The sequence below is a fragment of the Procambarus clarkii genome, chromosome 1 (assembly GCF_040958095.1).
Source record: "Procambarus clarkii isolate CNS0578487 chromosome 1, FALCON_Pclarkii_2.0, whole genome shotgun sequence".
NCBI lineage: Eukaryota > Metazoa > Arthropoda > Malacostraca > Decapoda > Cambaridae > Procambarus > Procambarus clarkii.
In genome coordinates, this window is record NC_091150.1 from 16,384,853 (window position 1) to 16,406,660 (window position 21,808).

General features: G+C 45.2%; 1 long non-coding RNA gene across 1 annotated transcript; it reads left to right on the forward strand.

Moving 5' to 3' along the window:
- The first annotated feature begins 5,031 nt into the window (after positions 1-5,031).
- On the forward strand, positions 5,032-7,769 carry LOC138350774 (uncharacterized). The gene is made up of 2 exons (XR_011222728.1): positions 5,032-6,622; positions 7,013-7,769. It is a non-coding gene; the product is annotated as an uncharacterized lncRNA (long non-coding RNA).
- The last annotated feature ends 14,039 nt before the right edge of the window (positions 7,770-21,808 follow it).

Sequence of the window (21,808 nt, forward strand, 5' to 3'; positions counted from 1 at the left end):
AGGACTATTATGTTATGAGGAAAGAGAGGGAAGGAAGAGGTGGGGGTGGTGTAGCTCTGCTGGTAAGACAAGGCTGGGATTTTGAGGAGATGGATATTCAGGGCTGCGAAGGTTTCAGTGACTACATAGCAGGTACTGTAACAAATGAAGGGAAAAAAATTATAGTCGCAGTCATATATAATCCACCACCAAATGACAGAAGACCTAGACAGGAATATGATAGAAACAACATGGCCACCATTAACATAATAGAAAGAGCAGCTTCTGTTGCTAGCAGGAATGGATCTGGACTACTAATTATGGGAAACTTCAACCATGGGAAGATAGATTGGAAGAACAGAGACCCGCATGGAGGACCAGAAACATGGAGAGCTAAGCTGCTGGACGTGGCAACAAGAAACTTTCTAAGCCAGCACACCAAAGAACCAACAAGAATGAGAGGATAAGATGAACCAGCAATGCTTGATTTGATATTTACCCTAAATGAATGGGATATAAGGGAAGTTAAGATGGAAGCGCTCTTGGGAATGAGTGACCACAGTGTATTGAACTTTGAGTACCTGGTAGAGCTAGGACTTATCTCCCCCCAAAAAGAACTAGGAATCAAAAGGCTGGCATACCGAAAGGGAAATTATGAACAGATGAGAAGTTTCCTAAGTGAAATACCTTGGGACACAGACCTCAGAGACAAGTCTGTACAGGGTATGATGGACTATGTTACCCAAAAGTGTCAGGAGTGTTATGATCTCAGCCTGCAGGAGAAACGAGTCTCCCTTCTTGAGAGTTATTCAGCAAGCCTGACCTAACTAGAAGGTCTAGCAAGTATTGAGGTGATAACGCATATGTAAAATAGTTGGTTGGATATGTGTAACAGTTTGAGATTATGGGCAATGCAGAAGAAAATAGATAAATGACTGGCTAGGAGATGTGGACATTTTGCTGGAGGCTTGAGGCTCGCTTCTGGAGGACCTTGACCTCACTTGAGTGCCAGACATCGCAGGGGGAAGCCGCGCTTCGTTGAGCTCCCGTCAGAAGGGAACCCCTAGTGATATATCTCTAAGAGAAGAGAAGTGTGCAGACGTGCCAGCTGTGGAATCGAGCTGGGGACGTGTGGTCTCAAGTCGTGGACGATAATTAGTGAATATTAAGCCGCCCGGAGGCATTATTGTGGGCTGTGTGGAGCGCCCTGACCAGGCGCCGTCAGAGGAAAAGCGCCCTCGACCAGTTAATCTGTGGTAAGCACGATATACGCCAGTTCATAGTGATTGCATTGTAGTTGGTCGTGTGCCCAGCGACAGTAGCGATGTTTATTTATAAGTTAGACATGTTTTAATAAGGCAGAAGGCCTGAAATAGGAGAGTGAAGAGGGAGGAACACGGAGCGACGTCCGTCCTCTCTGAGCGCTGGCGGACGACTGAGGGAGCCGGCTCCGGATGGAGGAAGACCCTCCCAGCGAGTGAGGACGCCGCCGCCAGGCGAGGTGGAGTATGGACCCGCCCAAAACGGGGGAGTCCACTCTCACTGTATGTAGAGGACAGATAGAGGTTTGAGGCAAGCATATTGTGTGGTTATTTTTGTTTATGTGTTAAAGGGGAACATTTTATTGGAGTGTCGATGGGTTGCAGGTTTGTCTTTTGGGGAAGAAGTTGCTGAGAACTTCGAAGCCAGCAGATGAAGTAGCTGATGAGACTCCAAGGTAGTGGAGCAGAGGACCTCGAGCTGTGAGGAGAAGCAGCAGTGAAGAGGAGTGTCACGTGCTTCTGTAGAGGTGGAGAAGCACCATACTTGCTCGGGGAAACTTCATGGTGTAGCAGCCAAGAGAGCTGTGGAGGACCCTAGCAGAAGGGTGAAGCACCGTAGTTGCTCAAGGAAACTTCATGATAGCAGCCTGGAGGAGCTGCAGAGGATCCTGGTAGTGAAGCCCGGAAGAACCTAAAGAAATAGGGTAGTGAACTTCCAGAGGTGGAAGGGGAAGTTCTGGTGGATTACTAGTAGGGAGTTGATAGTGTTTGGTTGTCATTAGCGTGCAAGACGCAGTGAGAGGTGAGTGACTGTTGACATTCTTGCGTCAAGGAGTTTTTTTATACTGAAGTATCAATGAACATTTATACTGGTATATGTTATTGCATTCAAATGCTGGTTTTCTATATATATATGTTATCTTGCTGATGGTGTAACAGTGTGTAGGCTTGACCAACTTGAGGAAGTTAATAGTATCAGGTGGTGAACCAGGAGGTAGGATACCACTTGATAAGCTGATAATAGAGTTCTGATGGTATTGGAGTGCAACCTGATTGTGATATTATAGAGTATAGGATTCATTATTATTATATGTGTGTATGTATCGTGTATGTGCTTTCTTCAGTAAATGTGTCACAATTTGCTGGTGTTTGCCCTTGTCCTAGTGAGGCTTCCCAGGAGGTAGTAAAGAAGGAGAGAGAGAGAGAGAAAGAACCATGAACCACTGCTGTGGACAGGGTAGAAGGTAATATTAATAAGTCAAAGGGGGACCGAGGAGATCATATCACCTAAGGAGAGAGTGGGGAGTCACAGCGGCTCGAGTGGGTGTGTGCACGTGACAACGAGGCTAAGTGTTGGAGCCGCATCCCCTAAGCGTGTGACGTTGAGCCCCTCTCCAAGAGCCAGAAGCGCCAAGGGTGATCTCCTAGTATAAGCACTCTGCCGAGTTGTGGGTTGGGTTGTCCATAGAGAAGGATCGACGACGACAACACCAACCAACCCACAGTATATAATAAATTGGGGGCCTGTGTCCGGGAGAGTGAACTGACACACCCACACCCTGTCCAAGAGTGGATTTGTACACCCTTGCTGAAATAAACTGTGTGACCGCAGGTGTATATTCTCTCTCTTGGGAAGACTCACAGGACAAAGATGGATAAGGTGCAAGCATTTGTGGAGTCAGGCAAGCCTGAGGACTTGGAAGGTTGCACGAGGGATCAATTGAAACAGATAGCAGAAAAATGTGGCATCAGGTTGAAAGCATCTAAAGTAGCTGGGATGAAGGATGAGATCCTGAGGCAGTTGAGAGCCAGAAGTGAAGCAGCAGAACAAGGAGCCCAGGAAGGAGCTGAAAGTAGAAAGGAGGATGATGGGCAGGATGAAGTGAGATCCCAGGGATCGAGTAGGAGCAGCAAGAGTAGCCGCAGTAGTAGGAGTAGCCGGAATAGGAGCTTGGAGAGATTCCAGTTAGAGCTCCAGATGCAGCGTGAGGACAAGGAGAGACAGTTCCAGCTGGAAAAGATGAAATTAGAACTGCAGATGAAAAATGAAGCCGAGAAGGAAAAAGAGAAAACCAGGCTGGAAGTAGAAAAAGAGAAAACCAAACTGGAAGTAGAAAAAGAGAAAACCAGAGTAAGGGAACTGGAGTTGGAACAAGAGAAAGAAAAAGAGAAAGCAAGACTAGAGGTCGAAAAAGAAAAAGAGAGAACAAAACAAATGCAGATAGAAGCGAACAGAACCTTGGCTGAGCAAAGGATTGAACATGGGTTGCCAGAGAGCACCACCCAGGTATCACACCCACCAGATGTTAGGGTTAGGGAGAAGGACATTCCCTTGTTTGTTCCCGAAGAGGCAGAGAGCTTTTTCGAGCACTTTGAAAAAGTAGCCAGCATCAAGGAGTGGCCACAGGAGGAATGGGCCCAGCTGGTCCAGTTAAGATTGACCGGTGCAGCCAGGGAGGCATACACCCAATTGTCACTGGAAGAGTGCCAGGATTATGCCACGGTAAAGAGCAGCATTTTGCGCTCGTTTCAGTTAACCCCAGAAGCTTATAGGAAGCGCTTCAGAGAGATGGTGAAAGTTGGAGCATGTACGTTTGCTGAGACAGCAAGAGATCTGGAAAGACGATTCCAGAAGTGGATTGAGGCTGCTGGAGTTGGATCTTATGCTGACCTGAAGCAACTGATGGTCATGGAGAAGTTCTTGGAGATGATGCATCCCGAAACAAAGTTCAAGATCCAAGAAGCAGGGATAATGGAGGTGAAAGATGCCGCAGATAGGGCGGATATGATTACTGAAGCATACAAGAGCTTGAGGGAGAACAGAGTGAGAAGTGAGGCGAGATGCAGCAATGGCAGATCCAATGGAGTCTGGGGAGGAAGAAATTATGAGAAACCCAGAAGAGTCTGGGGTGAGAAAAATTTTGATAAATGGGCAGATAAAAGTAAGTACCCTAAAGCTCAGAAGAGTAGGTCGCGCACTTCATCTGAAAGTGAAGATGGAGGAGCTAAACGAGAAACTGATCGGTATCCGGGAAATCAAGAGTCCAGTAAAGCTCCACAGAGTACGAGTAGTACGTCTGGCCCGAGGAACTCCAATACGAGTGGGCAGAGTCAGAGCCGCTTTGGTACATATAGAAGAGATTTTTCCCAGATGAGATGTTACAATTGTAACGGATTGGGTCACGTGATGCGAGATTGTCGGCAGGGCAAGAGAGTTGTGACCCTGGCCATGTGTGACCCCCGAGGTAAATATACTAATGTGTTCCAAGACAAACCACAGAGAGCGAACTTAGTGAACGAGAGGTATAGGCCGTTCATGAGCAAAGGTTGGATCAGAATAGGAGGCCAACCTGAGGTAGAAGTTGGTATCTTAAGAGATACCGGAGCTAATCAGAGCTTGATTGCGAGAAGCCTGATTGGGAATGATCGACGGTTAGCTGGCAGGAGTAAGATGAAAGTATATGGGTTATTGTCGGAGAGTGACATGCCCGTTTGTACTGTCCAGCTAAGGTCGGAATATGTGTCGGCAGAGGTGATGTTGGGAGTGTGCCCCGACATACCTATTCCAGGAGTCCAAGTGATCCTGGGGAATGACTTGTGTGGGACAAAGGTGTTGCCAAGAGTCATAGCGGAGACTGTGCCAGAGGAGTGCCCAGAAGGCCACTGCACGGGTGGGACACCTGAGAGTGTGAACCTGACTGACATCCGAGGAGATGCGTCAGGAGACCGCCAAGCCATTGAGTACCCTGTCTCGGTAGTGATGAAGACAGAGGTGGCCGACGAGGAAGACACTGGAGAAGGTGAGACAGTGTCGATTAAACCGGTGGAAGATATCGATGTAGATATATCATGGCTGTTTGATGAAGGTCCAGCCCAGGAAAATGAAGTCTCGGTGAGGTCAAAAGTGAAGATGGCCCAGCCGAAGAAGAATCAGGTGAAGAGAGCGGACCTGAGTAGAGCCCGGACTGCTGAAATTAAGAGTCGGAAGGCGAATGCAACTGTGCTGAGTGGGAATGAGGAAAGATGTGGACAGACTGAGGACGGAAGTAGAACGTCAAGTTGTCCACGAGCACAGAGGCATCTGGATAGTAGAGTTAAGTTGTTTGAGGTGTCAGGAGTTGACGTGTTTCACAGAAAACCTGAAGAAAAGATAGTGAAGAAGAGTAGTAACCGAGAAGGTGAAATGAGAAGAGACAGTATGTGTGGAGAGATGCTTACGAGCACACAAGGAGAGGTAAAGCGACATGTACGGTCGAGTGCTGTTGGATGTAGCACAGCGCTCGGAGAAACTTTTAGGGAAAGAAGAAGAGTTGAAGGAGAAGAAATGGAGTTGTATAGAGGTGAGAAGTGTGGGAAGAGGATGATGATGCAAGCATGGAGGAATAGAAGAAAGCCGAGGACTCGATGGAGGTCAAACAGGATGAGGTCTCGGATATATGAGGAGACGAAAGGGAGGAGCGTCGGTGAAGACGATGGAGTGAAGTATGATGACAGGAGGCGAAAGTATAATGGCAGTAGATGGAAGTATGAAGACGACAGAGGAGGTACAGACAGTAGATGTCTGACTCTGGACGTGAAGAGAAGACGAGGAAACGGAGGGTGGAGACAATAAGTAGAGTGGAACGATGGAGTGCAGGCGTCCAAGGAGGACAGCCTAGCCAACAGGTGCCAGATAAGTCAGATCGTTTATGAGAAGATCATGTTTCTGGCGAGTTGTGAGCCAGATGTTGCAAGGAGCAACGAACTAATTGTAGACTCCTAAGGGAGTACGTAAGCAGATCAACCGTTCGAACCAATCGGTTGAAGAACGAGACAGTGTGGTGGCGGATGTATTATCCCGAGCCTAGCCACTAGAATAACTCTCAAAAATAAGGGGAGGGGAGTGTTATGATCTCAGCCTGCAGGAGAAACGAGTCTCCCTTCTTGAGAGTTATTCAGCAAGCCTGACCTAACTAGAAGGTCTAGCAAGTATTGAGGTGATAACGCATATGTAAAATAGTTGGTTGGATATGTGTAACAGTTTGAGATTATGGGCAATGCAGAAGAAAATAGATAAATGACTGGCTAGGAGATGTGGACATTTTGCTGGAGGCTTGAGGCTCGCTTCTGGAGGACCTTGACCTCACTTGAGTGCCAGACATCGCAGGGGGAAGCCGCGCTTCGTTGAGCTCCCGTCAGAAGGGAACCCCTAGTGATATATCTCTAAGAGAAGAGAAGTGTGCAGACGTGCCAGCTGTGGAATCGAGCTGGGGACGTGTGGTCTCAAGTCGTGGACGATAATTAGTGAATATTAAGCCGCCCGGAGGCATTATTGTGGGCTGTGTGGAGCGCCCTGACCAGGCGCCGTCAGAGGAAAAGCGCCCTCGACCAGTTAATCTGTGGTAAGCACGATATACGCCAGTTCATAGTGATTGCATTGTAGTTGGTCGTGTGCCCAGCGACAGTAGCGATGTTTATTTATAAGTTAGACATGTTTTAATAAGGCAGAAGGCCTGAAATAGGAGAGTGAAGAGGGAGGAACACGGAGCGACGTCCGTCCTCTCTGAGCGCTGGCGGACGACTGAGGGAGCCGGCTCCGGATGGAGGAAGACCCTCCCAGCGAGTGAGGACGCCGCCGCCAGGCGAGGTGGAGTATGGACCCGCCCAAAACGGGGGAGTCCACTCTCACTGTATGTAGAGGACAGATAGAGGTTTGAGGCAAGCATATTGTGTGGTTATTTTTGTTTATGTGTTAAAGGGGAACATTTTATTGGAGTGTCGATGGGTTGCAGGTTTGTCTTTTGGGGAAGAAGTTGCTGAGAACTTCGAAGCCAGCAGATGAAGTAGCTGATGAGACTCCAAGGTAGTGGAGCAGAGGACCTCGAGCTGTGAGGAGAAGCAGCAGTGAAGAGGAGTGTCACGTGCTTCTGTAGAGGTGGAGAAGCACCATACTTGCTCGGGGAAACTTCATGGTGTAGCAGCCAAGAGAGCTGTGGAGGACCCTAGCAGAAGGGTGAAGCACCGTAGTTGCTCAAGGAAACTTCATGATAGCAGCCTGGAGGAGCTGCAGAGGATCCTGGTAGTGAAGCCCGGAAGAACCTAAAGAAATAGGGTAGTGAACTTCCAGAGGTGGAAGGGGAAGTTCTGGTGGATTACTAGTAGGGAGTTGATAGTGTTTGGTTGTCATTAGCGTGCAAGACGCAGTGAGAGGTGAGTGACTGTTGGCATTCTTGCGTCAAGGAGTTTTTTTATACTGAAGTATCAATGAACATTTATACTGGTATATGTTATTGCATTCAAATGCTGGTTTTCTATATATATATGTTATCTTGCTGATGGTGTAACAGTGTGTAGGCTTGACCAACTTGAGGAAGTTAATAGTATCAGGTGGTGAACCAGGAGGTAGGATACCACTTGATAAGCTGATAATAGAGTTCTGATGGTATTGGAGTGCAACCTGATTGTGATATTATAGAGTATAGGATTCATTATTATTATATGTGTGTATGTATCGTGTATGTGCTTTCTTCAGTAAATGTGTCACAATTTGCTGGTGTTTGCCCTTGTCCTAGTGAGGCTTCCCAGGAGGTAGTAAAGAAGGAGAGAGAGAGAGAGAAAGAACCATGAACCACTGCTGTGGACAGGGTAGAAGGTAATATTAATAAGTCAAAGGGGGACCGAGGAGATCATATCACCTAAGGAGAGAGTGGGGAGTCACAGCGGCTCGAGTGGGTGTGTGCACGTGACAACGAGGCTAAGTGTTGGAGCCGCATCCCCTAAGCGTGTGACGTTGAGCCCCTCTCCAAGAGCCAGAAGCGCCAAGGGTGATCTCCTAGTATAAGCACTCTGCCGAGTTGTGGGTTGGGTTGTCCATAGAGAAGGATCGACGACGACAACACCAACCAACCCACAGTATATAATAGGAGGCAGTAAACAGGTTCATCCCGGCCCAAAGGGAAAAATCCGAGAAGCAACAGAAGAATCCATGGTATAATAGGGCATGTATGGAAGCGAAGAAACTGAACAAAAAGGCGTGGAGGAACTTCCGGAATAACAGAACACCAGAAAGCAGAGAGAGATACCAGAGAACCAGGAATGAGTACATCAGGGTGAGAAGAGAAGCAGAGAAAAATTTTGAAAATGATATAGCAAACAAAGCCAAGACCGAACCAAAGCTACTCCACAGTCACATCAGAAGGAAAACAACAGTGAAAGAACAGGTATTGAAACTTAGAACAGGCGAGGACAAGTATACAGAGAATGACAGAGAGGTGTGTGAGGAACTCAACAAGAGGTTCCAGGAGGTCTTCACAATAGAACAAGGTGAGGTCACTGTGCTAGGAGAAAGGGAGGTAAACCAGGCGGCCTTGGAGGAGTTCGAAATTACGAGAGAGGAGGTCAAGAGACACCTGCTGGATCTGGATGTTAGAAAGGCTGTTGGTCCAGATGGGATCTCACCATGGGTACTGAAAGAGTGTGCAGAGGCACTTTGCCTGCCACTCTCCATAGTGTATAGTAAGTCACTAGAGACGGGAGACCTACCAGAAATATGGAAGACGGCGAATGTGGTCCCAATATACAAAAAGGGCGACAGACAAGAGGCACTGAACTACAGGCCAGTGTCCTTGACTTGTATACCATGCAAGGTGATGGAGAAGATCGTGAGAAAAAACCTGTTAACACATCTGGAGAGAAGGGACTTCGTGACAAATCGCCAACATGGATTCAGGGAGGGTAAATCTTGCCTTACAGGCTTGATAGAATTCTACGATCAGGTGACACAGATTAAGCAAGAAAGAGAGGGCTAGGCGGACTGCATTTTCTTGGATTGTCGGAAAGCCTTTGACACAGTACCGCATAAGAGGCTGGTACATAAGCTGGAGAGACAGGCAGGTGTAGCTCGTAAGGTGCTCCAGTGGATAAGGGAGTATCTAAGCAATAGGAAGCAGAGAGTTACGGTGAGGGGTGAGACCTCCGATTGGCGTGAAGTCACCAGTGGAGTCCCACAGGGCTCTGTACTCGGTCCTATCTTGTTTCTGATATATGTAAATGATCTCCCGGAGGGTATCGATTCATTTCTCTCAATGTTTGCGGACGATGCTAAAATTATGAGAAGGATTAAAACAGAAGAGGACTGTTTGAGGCTTCAAGAAGACCTAGACAAGCTGAAGGAATGGTCGAACAAATGGTTGTTAGAGTTTAACCCAACCAAATGTAATGTAATGAAGATAGGTGTAGGGAGCAGGAGGCCAGATACAAGGTATCATCTGGGAGAGGAAATTCTTCAGGAGTCAGAGAAGGAAAAAGACTTGGGGGTTGATATCACGCCAGACCTGTCTCCTGCAGCACATATCAAGCGGATAACATCAGCGGCATATGCCAGGCTGGCCAACATACGAACGGCATTCAGAAACTTGTGTAAAGAATCATTCAGAACTTTGTATACCACATATGTCAGGCCAATCCTGGAGTATGCAGCCCCAGCATGGAGTCCATATCTAGTCAAGGATAAGACTAAACTGGAAAAGGTTCAAAGGTTTGCCACCAGACTAGTACCCGAGCTGAGAGGTATGAGCTACGAGGAGAGACTACGGGAATTAAACCTCACTTCGCTGGAAGACAGAAGAGTTAGGGGGGACATGATCACCACATTCAAGATTCTGAAGGGGATTGATAGGGTAGATAAAGACAGTCTATTTAACACAAGGGGAACACCCACAAGGGGACACAGGTGGAAACTGAGTGCCCAAATGAGCCACAGAGATATTAGAAAGAGCTTTTTTAGTGTCAGAGTGGTTGACAAATGGAATGCATTAGGCAGTGATGTGGTGGAGGCTGACTCCATACACAGTTTCAAGTGTAGATATGACAGAGCCCGATAGGCTCATGAATCTGTACACCTGTTGATTGACGGTTGAGAGGCGGGACCAAAGAGCCAGAGCTCAACCCCCGCAAACACAACTAGGTGAGTACAACTAGGTGAGTACACACACACACACACACACACACACACACACACACACACACACACACACACACACTTAAATGTAGATATGATAGAGCCCAGTAGGCTCAGGAATCTGTACACCAGTTGATTGACAGTTGAGAGGCGGGACCAAAGAGAAAAAGCTCAACCCCCACAAGCACAAATAGGTGAGTACAAATAGGTGAGTACAAATAGGTGAGTACACACACACACACACACACACACACACACACACACACACACACACACACACACACACACACACACACACACACACACACACACACACACACACACACACACACACACACACACACACCGACACAAACAGTCACACAAACAGTCACACAAACAGTCACTCAGACATTTACATGTGCTTGCAAGTGCTGATTTAATGTGTACTTCAATAGAAAGTTACAAATTAATTCAAATTTTCAAAAGGTTTAACGACACAGATGAAGTTGAAAAACACATTGAATCCAGCTTTACTATAACATTCGGACCATAAGCACTCATCCAGTGCTTTACTGTAACCAACATTAGATTCATGAACACTCATCCATTCCTTATTCTAAGCAACATGTGAGTCATAAATACTCATCCACCACCTTACTTTAAGCAACATTTCAGTCATAAATACTCATCCACCACCACACTTTCATGAAACATGAAAGGAAGTTACAGGAAATTAAGCGAGTATCTGAGAAGTGTGCAATGGGAAGAGGAACTTAGAGGGAAGACGGACCAAGAAATGATGGACCAAATAAAACTGAGGTGGAAAGAGTCAGAAGAGAGATTCATACCACCATTAAGGGCAAAAAGTAGAACATATAATAACTCGTGGGTCAATAAACAGTGCCAGAAAGCAAAAGCAACAAGCAGGAGGGAGTGAAGGAAATTTAGAAGGCAAAGTATAGAGGTAAACTGGAATAGATGCCATTGGCCAACAATGACTTCATAAACACAAGAAGATTAGCAGAAAGAAACTATGAAAATGATATTGCCTCCAAAGCAAAGAGCCAACCGTAACTCCTACATAGACATATAAGAAGGAATATGACAGTGACCAGGTTACGAAAAAGGGGAGGCCAGTATACAGAAAATGATAAAAGAAATTTGTGAGGAGTTGAATGCCAGCTTCCATGGAGTGTTCACTATTGAGTCTGAACAGCTCCCAGAGCTAGATTGGGAAGATTGGGATTGAGAAACTACTACATATTGAGGTAACAGCAAAGAAAGTAAGAATACAGCTAGCATCATTAGATGTAACTAAAGCTATTGGGCCAGATTGAATATCACCATTGATGTATAGAGAAGCAGCACAGCCCCTCAGCATGCTTCTAGTCCTAATCTATAATGAGTCACTTACACAGGGGGAAGTGCCATGCCGGTGGATGATGGCAAATGTGGTGCCAATCCACAAGAAAGGACATAGAGGAGAGGCACTTAACTACGGACCAGTGTCACTCACAAGCATCCCTTGCAAAGTACTTGAAAGAATAATAATATTAGGGCTAGTTGCACACCTAAAAAGAATTAGGTTTGTAACTAAACAACAACAACGGCTTTAGAGCAGGGAAATCATGCCTGACGAAATTCCTGGAGTTTCATGATAATGTAACGAAAATAAGGCAAGACAGAGAACGATGGGGAGATTGCATATTTCTGGACTGTCAAAAAGCCTTTGATAAAGTACCACACAGAAGGCCATTATTCAAACTTGAGAGGCAGGCGGGAGTAGACGGAAACGCACTATGATGGGTAGGGAATTACCTGACAGACAGGTGTCAGAGAGTTACAGTGAAGGGAGAGGAGACGGACTGGTGTAGAGTAACAAGCGGGGTGCGTCAAGGATCGGTGCTGAGACCCATATTATTCCTCATTTATGTAAATGACTTGACTGCATTAGTCGAGTCTTTTATGTCAATGTTTTCGGATGATGCAAAACTAATGAGGAGGGTTGAGACAGATGAGGATTGTAATATTCTCCAGGATGACCTGAACAGGATGCATAGCTTATCCGACATAGCTTATCTGCTAGAGTTTAACACTAACAAGTGCAAGATGACGGAAATAGGGACAGGAGCCAGGAGACCGAAAGACCAATATACGATGAAGGGAAACTACCTTCCTATAACGTCTAGAGAAAGAAACCTGTAAGTGAACATAATAGCAAACCTAACTCCAGAGGCACATGCAAATAAAATAACGTCAGCCAAATACTCTACTCTGGCAAAAGTCAGAATATCCTTCAGAAACCTGAATAATGAGGCTTTTAATCATTGTATACAGCCTACGTGAGGCCAGTCTTAGAGTATGCCGCCCCATCGTGGAACCCCCATCTTAAAAAACACATACGAAAGCCCGAAAAGGTCAAGAAGTTTGTAACAAGACTCATCCCAGAGCTGCGAGGGATGAGGTACGAAGACAGACTGAAGGAACTAAAACTGATGAGGTTAGAAAAGAGGAGGGAAAGGGGGGGACATGACACAGACCTATAAAATACTTAAAGGGATTGATAAGGTGGAAACAGGAAATGTTTACAATGAATAACAACAGAACAAGGGGCATGGATGAATTATTGTCTAAGATGTGTCATAGAGATGTTAGAACACTCTCTTTTAGCATAAGGCAAGTGAGTAAATAGAATGACCCAAAGGAGCAAATTATAGAGGCTAATTCCATTCATAATTTTAAAAGCAGGTACTTCGAGGGTGAGGTGAGTTACTTTTCCCTGAAGGTGAGTCAGGTCAGGAGTCATTGTGTAACGGGGGCCAACCTTTAACCTCACTTAAACTGGTTAAATGCTGGTCGTTAATTAGCTGTTCTTATTGTACACCAAAATTCTTAATTTAACCTTCAGTCCAACTCCCCGAACCTGAATCATTTGATGGCATTGGAACCACAAACACGAGGACACTGTACCTTCTCAGCTACACTGCAACTCTGAGAGACTGCCGCCACCACCTGATTCGATTCTATCCTGAATTGATTCCCCCCTAACTGACTGTGAAACAGAAAACAGTCATTTAGATTCAATCTCCAATTGTGAGTCCCCAATTATGAATAGGTGGGATGAAGTTATTTTTAAAAGAGGCTTAACTAATACAAAATGGATTATTATATATATTAAATAAACAAGATTGCTTCAAAAGTTCACAGAAGGTTCACTTTGCAAACCACGGTTAGTGGGTTCCTTAATACAGGAACATATAAAAATGGGGGAAACTTACTAAACACAAATTTATTCAATCACTAGTTTAATTAGAAATAAAAGATATAGATTTTATAAAGAATGAACACTCCCTAACTGGAAACTTTCTATCTGAGGCAAAGGACTACACATAATGTTGATTCCTACAACTGTATTTAATACAGACAAACAAATACAGTAAAAACCTGGGAGTAGACCTAAAAAACCTAACTCCAGTGGCTCATATAAAAAGAATAACGTGAGACGCACACTCCACTCTGACCAAAGTCCGAACATACTTCAAAAACTTGAATAAGGAGACTTTTAGATAAAGTTATTCTGCCTATGTGAGGCCAGTCTTAGAGTATGCCGCCCCACCGTGGAGACCCCATCTTAAAAATTACATATGGAAGTTCGAAAAGGTGCAGAAGTTTGTAACTAGACTCGTCCCAGAGCTACGAGAGATGAGGTTCGAAGACAAGCTGAAGGAACTAAAACTGACGATGTTAGAAAAGAGGAGGAAAAAAGGGGACATGATACAGACGTATAAAATACTTATGGAATTGACAAGGTGGAAACAGAGGAAATGTTTTCAAAGAATAACAATAGAACAAGAGGGCACGGATGAAAGCTTGAGACTCAGATGTGTCATAGCGATGTTAGAATTTTTTTTAGCGTAAGTACAGTGAGTAAATGGAATGACCTAAAGGAGCAGGATGTAGAGGCTAACTCCTTTCATAATTTTGAATGTAGGCATAATAGAGAAATAGGTCAGGATTGATTGCATTAATTAAACAACAAAAGGCTTCTAGCCTTTTACACGAGGTACAAAAGATATAGCTCGATTCTGTAGGCTCAAATAGGTTAGTACAAATAGGTGAGTACACTAAACAACAAATGTTATTTGTGGAGACTGAAAGATGTAGCTGCGGACTTGAGCCTCCCATTAACACTTCAGCGCTTCACTGAAAAAGAGAGAGTTGCCAAAGGAATGGAAGACAGACAATGTAGTGCCAATGTGCCAGAATGAAAGGACACAGGAGCCACTAAACTACACAGTAGCTTCATTATCCACCATTCTCAGTTAGGCGCTAGAGAAGCTTGCAAGGAAACGTCTCTTGGAACACTTAAGAAATTAGGATTTCTCTCAAAGTATCAGCATGGATTCTTTTAAGGCAGATAATGCCCTATGAGTTTATAAGCGTTATGTTTAGAAAACAATTATAAAACTAGGGAGAAGAAGGGTTAGCTGCCGGTATTTGCATTGATAATCATCAAACGTGGAACACAGTTCCATTTAGTAGGTCCCCATTCCAAAATTGAAGACCAGAATTTCATAACTAAAGGAGTGCTGGTGTGGAGGAGAGAACATATCATTGGTTGAAAACAGAGGGTAATGCTGAATAAAGAGAAATCAGCGGCGAACAGTTGCAAGTATTAAAAAACGCAAGTAGTGTTCCCCCGTGAGTTCATGTGTGGGTCATTCAGATTGTGACATATGTCATCTAACTGTCAGAAGAAAGTCTTAAGTATCGTTATTTGGGAATTTTGCATAATTGCTGCGATTTAGAAACGAAGACGTTTGAGGGAGAGTATGAGGAGATCTAGTTGTGCTCAAGCAGTGGACGGACAGATGGTCACTTTCCTTTAACACTGACCAATGCAAAGATCTAAACATAGGTGAGACGAAAAGAAGGCACCAGGAATAGTATAGGCTAGAAAAGTATTTCTTGATTCTGTTAACACAACAAGGTGAAGACTGCTAGGATGGTACACGTGCACATGGACAGATAATTTACATCAAAGTTATGAGTAACTTTAGTTGACCAAAAGACTATTATCTAGGCAACGCAGTGTCCCGAACTTACTAATGTTCCGTAGTCACATCCATATTGAATTGATCTCCAATTTTATGTTTATGACTTTATATGTTGGTTACAGTAACGTGGTGGGTGAGTGTTAATGACTCACATGTTGGTTACAGTAACGTGTTGGGTAAGTGTTAATGACTCACATGTTGGTTACAGTAACGTGTTGGGTAAGTGTCAATGACTCACATGTTGGTTACAGTAACGTTTTGGGTAAGTGTCAATGACTCACATGTTGGTTACAGTAACGTGTTGGGTGAGTGTTTATGACTCACATGTTGCTTACAGTAACGTGGTGGGTGAGTGTTTATGACTCACATGTTGCTTACAGTAACGTGGTGGGTGAGTGTTAGTGACTCACATGTTCCTTACAGTCGCATGGTGAGTGAGTGTTTATGATCCTTATGTTGGTTACAGTAAGGCAGTGGATGAGTGCTTATGGTCCGAATGTTATAGTAAAGCTAGATACAATGTGTTTGACAAATCAAGAGTTGTGTGCTCATGTGAATGTCTGAGTGACTGTTTGTGTTGGTGTGTGTGTGTGTGTGTGTGTGTGTGTGTGTGTGTGTGTGTGTGTGTGTGTGTGTGTGTGTGTGTGTGTGTGTGTGTGTGTGTGTGTGTGTGTGTGTGTGTGTGTGTGTGTGTGTGTGTGTGTGTGTGTGTGTGTGTGTGTGAGTGTGTGTACAAATTATGCCTGGACCATACACATATATATAGACATTATATACGTTCCTTTCACATATTCAAACTCATTCCAAAGTTCATGAACAGTAACACGTCAACAAATAATATTCCTGTAAAATTTACTTATCTATTAATTTGATAACACTAACACACACAAAACTAGCCACACAGTCCAAAGCTCACGTCTTGGGCTGGACAGTATTGCCACGGTGTCGCTTCATATGGGTCGGCGTTCAATCCCCCAATCGTCCAAGTAGTTGGGCACCATTCATTCCTCCCTTCCCACTCCAAATCCATACGAAATCCAAATCCAAATCCATTCCTCCCTTCCCACCCCATTACGCCAAGTCGTAATGGCTTGGCGCTTTCCCCTGATAGTTTCCTTTTCTTCACTAAGCTCATCGTTATTTATAGCTTATATATATATATATATATATATATATATATATATATATATATATATATATATATATATATATATATATATATATATATATATATATATATACATATATATATATAACTGAAAACTCACACCCCAGAAGTGACTCGAACCCATACTCCCAGAAGCAACGCAACTGGTATGTACAAGACGCCTTAATCCACTTGACCATCACGACCGGACATAATGAGGTGATAGCCGAGGCTATTTGAACCACCCCACCGCCGGCACTCGGATAGTAATCTTGGGCATAGCATTTTACCAAATCACCTCATTCTTTGGGGCACACGTGAGGAACACAAATGCGAACAAGCCTGAATGGTCCCCAGGACAATATGCAACTGAAAACTCACACCCCAGAAGTGACTCGAACCCATACTCCCAGAAGCAACGCAACTGGTATGTACAAGACGCCTTAATCCACTTGACCATCACGACCGGATATAATGAGGTGATAGCCGAGGCTATTTGAACCACCCCACCGCCGGCACTCGGATAGTAATCTTGGGCATAGCATTTTACCAAATCACCTCATTCTTTGGGGCACACGTGAGGAACACAAATGCGAACAAGCCTGAATGGTCCCCAGGACAATATGCAACTGAAAACTCACACCCCAGAAGTGACTCGAACCCATACTCCCAGAAGCAACGCAACTGGTATGTACAAGACGCCTTAATCCACTTGACCATCACGACCGGACATAATGAGGTGATAGCCGAGGCTATTTGAACCACCCCACCGCCGGCACTCGGATAGTAATCTTGGGCATAGCATTTTACCAAATCACCTCATTCTTTGGGGCACACGTGAGGAACACAAATGCGAACAAGCCTGAATGGTCCCCAGGACAATATGCAACTGAAAACTCACACCCCAGAAGTGACTCGAACCCATACTCCCAGAAGCAACGCAACTGGTATGTACAAGACGCCTTAATCCACTTGACCATCACGACCGGACATAATGAGGTGATAGCCGAGGCTATTTGAACCACCCCACCGCCGGCACTCGGATAGTAATCTTGGGCATAGCATTTTACCAAATCACCTCATTCTTTGGGGCACACGTGAGGAACACAAATGCGAACAAGCCTGAATGGTCCCCAGGACAATATGCAACTGAAAACTCACACCCCAGAAGTGACTCGAACCCATACTCCCAGAAGCAACGCAACTGGTATGTACAAGACGCCATAATCCACTTGACCATCACGACCGGACATAATGAGGTGATAGCCGAGGCTATTTGAACCACCCCACCGCCGGCACTCGGATAGTAATCTTGGGCATAGCATTTTACCAAATCACCTCATTCTTTGGGGCACACGTGAGGAACACAAATGCGAACAAGCCTGAATGGTCCCCAGGACAATATGCAACTGAAAACTCACACCCCAGAAGTGACTCGAACCCATACTCCCAGAAGCAACGCAACTGGTATGTACAAGACGCCTTAATTCACTTGACCATCACGACCGGACATAATGAGGTGATAGCCGAGGCTATTTGAACCACCCCACCGCCGGCACTCGGATAGTAATCTTGGGCATAGCATTTTACCAAATCACCTCATTCTTTGGGGCACACGTGAGGAACACAACGTGTGCCCCAAAGAATGAGGTGATTTGGTAAAATGCTATGCCCAAGATTACTATCCGAGTGCCGGCGGTGGGGTGGTTCAAATAGCCTCGGCTATCACCTCATTATGTCCGGTCGTGATGGTCAAGTGGATTAAGGCGTCTTGTACATACCAGTTGCGTTGCTTCTGGGAGTATGGGTTCGAGTCACTTCTGGGGTGTGAGTTTTCAGTTGCATATTGTCCTGGGGACCATTCAGGCTTGTTCGCATTTGTGTTCCTCACGTGTGCCCCAAAGAATGAGGTGATTTGGTAAAATGCTATGCCCAAGATTACTATCCGAGTGCCGGCGGTGGGGTGGTTCAAATAGCCTCGGCTATCACCTCATTATGTCCGGTCGTGATGGTCAAGTGGATTAAGGCGTCTTGTACATACCAGTTGCGTTGCTTCTGGGAGTATGGGTTCGAGTCACTTCTGGGGTATGAGTTTTCAGTTGCATATTGTCCTGGGGACCATTCAGGCTTGTTCGCATTTGTGTTCCTCACGTGTGCCCCAAAGAATGAGGTGATTTGGTAAAATGCTATGCCCAAGATTACTATCCGAGTGCCGGCGGTGGGGTGGTTCAAATAGCCTCGGCTATCACCTCATTATGTCCGGTCGTGATGGTCAAGTGGATTAAGGCGTCTTGTACATACCAGTTGCGTTGCTTCTGGGAGTATGGGTTCGAGTCACTTCTGGGGTGTGAGTTTTCAGTTGCATATTGTCCTGGGGACCATTCAGGCTTGTTCGCATTTGTGTTCCTCACGTGTGCCCCAAAGAATGAGGTGATTTGGTAAAATGCTATGCCCAAGATTACTATCCGAGTGCCGGCGGTGGGGTGGTTCAAATAGCCTCGGCTATCACCTCATTATGTCCGGTCGTGATGGTCAAGTGGATTAAGGCGTCTTGTACATACCAGTTGCGTTGCTTCTGGGAGTATGGGTTCGAGTCACTTCTGGGGTGTGAGTTTTCAGTTGCATATTGTCCTGGGGACCATTCAGGCTTGTTCGCATTTGTGTTCCTCACGTGTGCCCCAAAGAATGAGGTGATTTGGTAAAATGCTATGCCCAAGATTACTATCCAAGTGCCGGCGGTGGGGTGGTTCAAATAGCCTCGGCTATCACCTCATTATGTCCGGTCGTGATGGTCAAGTGGATTAAGGCGTCTTGTACATACCAGTTGCGTTGCTTCTGGGAGTATGGGTTCGAGTCACTTCTGGGGTGTGAGTTTTCAGTTGCATATTGTCCTGGGGACCATTCAGGCTTGTTCGCATTTGTGTTCCTCACGTGTGCCCCAAAGAATGAGGTGATTTGGTAAAATGCTATGCCCAAGATTACTATCCGAGTGCCGGCGGTGGGGTGGTTCAAATAGCCTCGGCTATCACCTCATTATGTCCGGTCGTGATGGTCAAGTGGATTAAGGCGTCTTGTACATACCAGTTGCGTTGCTTCTGGGAGTATGGGTTCGAGTCACTTCTGGGGTGTGAGTTTTCAGTTGCATATTGTCCTGGGGACCATTCAGGCTTGTTCGCATTTGTGTTCCTCACGTGTGCCCCAAAGAATGAGGTGATTTGGTAAAATGCTATGCCCAAGATTACTATCCGAGTGCCGGCGGTGGGGTGGTTCAAATAGCCACGGCTATCACCTCATTATGTCCGGTCGTGATGGTCAAGTGGATTAAGGCGTCTTGTACATACCAGTTGCGTTGCTTCTGGGAGTATGGGTTCGAGTCACTTCTGGGGTGTGAGTTTTCAGTTGCATATTGTCCTGGGGACCATTCAGGCTTGTTCGCATTTGTGTTCCTCACGTGTGCCCCAAAGAATGAGGTGATTTGGTAAAATGCTATGCCCAAGATTACTATCCGAGTGCCGGCGGTGGGGTGGTTCAAATAGCCTCGGCTATCACCTCATTATGTCCGGTCGTGATGGTCAAGTGGATTAAGGCGTCTTGTACATACCAGTTGCGTTGCTTCTGGGAGTATGGGTTCGAGTCACTTCTGGGGTGTGAGTTTTCAGTTGCATATTGTCCTGGGGACCATTCAGGCTTGTTCGCATTTGTGTTCCTCACGTGTGCCCCAAAGAATGAGGTGATTTGGTAAAATGCTATGCCCAAGATTACTATCCGAGTGCCGGCGGTGGGGTGGTTCAAATAGCCTCGGCTATCACCTCATTATGTCCGGTCGTGATGGTCAAGTGGATTAAGGCGTCTTGTACATACCAGTTGCGTTGCTTCTGGGAGTATGGGTTCGAGTCACTTCTGGGGTGTGAGTTTTCAGTTGCATATTGTCCTGGGGACCATTCAGGCTTGTTCGCATTTGTGTTCCTCACGTGTGCCCCAAAGAATGAGGTGATTTGGTAAAATGCTATGCCCAAGATTACTATCCGAGTGCCAGCGGTGGGGTGGTTCAAATAGCCTCGGCTATCACCTCATTATGTCCGGTCGTGATGGTCAAGTGGATTAAGGCGTCTTGTACATACCAGTTGCGTTGCTTCTGGGAGTATGGGTTCGAGTCACTTCTGGGGTGTGAGTTTTCAGTTGCATATTGTCCTGGGGACCATTCAGGCTTGTTCGCATTTGTGTTCCTCACGTGTGCCCCAAAGAATGAGGTGATTTGGTAAAATGCTATGCCCAAGATTACTATCCGAGTGCCGGCGGTGGGGTGGTTCAAATAGCCTCGGCTATCACCTCATTATGTCCGGTCGTGATGGTCAAGTGGATTAAGGCGTCTTGTACATACCAGTTGCGTTGCTTCTGGGAGTATGGGTTCGAGTCACTTCTGGGGTGTGAGTTTTCAGTTGCATATTGTCCTGGGGACCATTCAGGCTTGTTCGCATTTGTGTTCCTCACGTGTGCCCCAAAGAATGAGGTGATTTGGTAAAATGCTATGCCCAAGATTACTATCCGAGTGCCGGCTGTGGGGTGGTTCAAATAGCCTCGGCTATCACCTCATTATGTCCGGTCGTGATGGTCAAGTGGATTAAGGCGTCTTGTACATACCAGTTGCGTTGCTTCTGGGAGTATGGGTTCGAGTCACTTCTGGGGTGTGAGTTTTCAGTTGCATATTGTCCTGGGGACCATTCAGGCTTGTTCGCATTTGTGTTCCTCACGTGTGCCCCAAAGAATGAGGTGATTTGGTAAAATGCTATGCCCAAGATTACTATCCGAGTGCCGGCGGTGGGGTGGTTCAAATAGCCTCGGCTATCACCTCATTATGTCCGGTCGTGATGGTCAAGTGGATTAAGGCGTCTTGTACATACCAGTTGCGTTGCTTCTGGGAGTATGGGTTCGAGTCACTTCTGGGGTGTGAGTTTTCAGTTGCATATTGTCCTGGGGACCATTCAGGCTTGTTCGCATATATATATATATATATATATATATATATTTATATATATATATATATATATATATATATATATATATATATATATATATATATATATATATATATATATATTTTGGTAGCAGTCTTTCCTGTAGACATATGTTATTATATATGACCTAAAAAGTAAGATTAATAACTCTAACACGAATTTTCTCGATCTTTCTTATGTTACTTTTCACTGTTGATCTGTGAATCTGCCCGAAACGCTTTGCGTAATAGTGGCTTTAGGCATTGTATGTACTAGCTCTTATCTATAAAGCCAACAAACTTTGTAAAATCTCTTTATGTATGTACCTTTGCCTAAATAAAAATTATTATTATTATTATTATATTATTAATTGAAAAATCAATTCTCCTAAATTCATTTTTATTTCTAGTCTGACACGACACTTGAGCGCGTTTCGTAAAACTTATTAC